Source organism: Pleurodeles waltl, chromosome 1_2, assembly GCF_031143425.1.
Source record: "Pleurodeles waltl isolate 20211129_DDA chromosome 1_2, aPleWal1.hap1.20221129, whole genome shotgun sequence".
Classification (NCBI taxonomy): domain Eukaryota; kingdom Metazoa; phylum Chordata; class Amphibia; order Caudata; family Salamandridae; genus Pleurodeles; species Pleurodeles waltl.
The window spans coordinates 1,293,570,198-1,293,572,406 of record NC_090437.1 but is presented as its reverse complement, the minus strand read 5'-3'; positions in this window follow the sequence as shown (position 1 = coordinate 1,293,572,406).

Sequence of the window (2,209 nt, the reverse complement as noted above, 5' to 3'; positions counted from 1 at the left end):
TCGTTGTAGTGTGATTTTTTTATTTTTTTTTACCTGATTTGCGGTGGTAATTCTGACCCTGGCATCTAGTGTGTGCAACCTATGAATCTACAACACAGCAACTACAAACTAATGTGTTTTTGGGTCTAGCCATGTTCATAAATACATGCATGTATGCATACAGAGGGAGTCTTTGGATCATTTACATTTTCCTTACACCCAGCACAGCATTTGGCAGTGGACCCGCCCTCTTCAGGCATTGGCTCTTGGATGGTGAGGGACAGCATCTTGCCTGATCGCTGTGCACGTCTCCTATAAAGAGGTGTATTTAAGTGCTAGGACTAGTGGTCTAATACTTTGCCAAGGCTTTTTTTTTGCTATCCTAGTCATCGGTTTATATTAAAAGAAAGCCGATAACACCTTTTTATTTATGCCAGCAAGAGGAGACGGCCCATGATCTTCAGTAGTGGATGACTTATCACAATTTGTACTGTGACAGGCCACTTTCTCTTCCACACCGAGCTGACTGGTGATGGAAGCATCACTACTGGATTGGGAGGCCACCGGGCGGAGGTGGAGATCAGAGATCACCAGATGAGGGCCAGCTCCACATCAACCTATGGAAGCTGCAGTCCACTTGTGTGGCCCTAAATCCTTCCTGCCACCCATCAAGAGGAGGCTGATGCAGGTTCTCAGAGAAAACACCACTGCCATGTGGTACTGCAACAACCAGGGCTGAGTGGGTTCCTGGGCCCTGTACCAGGTGTCTTTGCACCTCTGTAGGTGTCCGAGCAACAGGGTATCTTTCTGATTGCCAACCATCTACTAGGGCCCCTGAATGCCAGAGGGGATGAACTGCACAGGTGACAGCAGGCAGATCACAATTGGCATCTACATCATGATCTGGCCGAGAGCATCTTCCATCTTTGGGGGGGTGGTGAGGTAACCCTAGGTAAATCTTTTTTGCTCCTGTAGGTTTAGCACGTTGGAAGTTTCAACAGGACCACTTGTTAGGAGACACATTTCAGCTGGAATGGAACAAAGGACTCCCAACCCCTATCTCTCCATCTCGAAGTTCTGAAGAAGATCAAGAATGACTGTGCCCAAGTGATCTAGTAGCCATGGAATGGGCGATGAGCGTGGTATCCAGAATTACAGAGCATGTGTTTCATTCCCAAAATTTAGGTACCGCTTTGGGAGCATCTCATGCCTCAGCAGCAGACAATTTACACCTCGTTTGTGAAAATAGAGCGGTTGCAAGTTGCTGCATTGCCTTACTCTGCGTCAGGGAGCCATACCATGAGTGTTCTCATGCAACATCCATGGGTTTTGACACATTCCCGGATTTACAAGAATCTGTAAATCTGGTAGTGCATCAAAACTGATGCCCCCCAGGGCAGACGCAACAAGGAGAAATATCTTTATTTTTCCTCGTTGTTTCCTCTTTCCATGTGTGCTGCACGCATACCCTTGCACCATGGTGCAAGGGTGCCTGCATTGGCGCTAGACAGCAATTTGAGCACCAGCGCAGGGGGAAGGACAGACATGCACTGTATCTTGTAAATATGGTGTATTTCTGCTCTTTCCTTGTGGCGCAGCGCAGCAAGGTCACGCACTGCGCTGCCCTGTTTTACGGGGCTTGTAAATATGCCCTCAGTTCTTGTGGAACTCAAGAAGTGAGGAGGAAGCTCTTGATGTGTTGAGTGAGATTCGTCCATGTCTTGGGTGCGAGTAAGAGAATTAGTGACCTCCAGTTTTGCTTCTGCGGATGCGTAGAGTGTGTGCAAGTGAGAGTGAGGCAGAGCGGAGGTATCTGGTGGGTTCGTAAAAGTATATGCAGCTGTTCAGGTATTTTGGTCATGTGTTGTGTAGGGATTGGTATGTGTGTCTGCGCTTGTGAACGGGGAGCCAGTGAAGCTTCTTGAGGTGCGGTGTGATGTAGATGCAGCATGGGAGGTCGAGTATGAGTCTTGCGGCAGTGCTCTGGATGTTATTTCTACATTCTGACATAGAGATTGTTGCTGCAGTCCAGCCTGCTGGTGCTTGCATGACAGTCCATCTGGTGTTCTAAGGCAACCATTTTAAGAGCATAGGATGGGGAAGCAGGAGGTGCACACTCATTGACGAGTTGTCATGTTGGGCATGTCATCCAGGGTGATTCCTACTTGTCTTGCGTGGTCTCTGGATGTTCGTCCTAGCTCCAACAACCCATGTGGAGGTCTTGTTGACA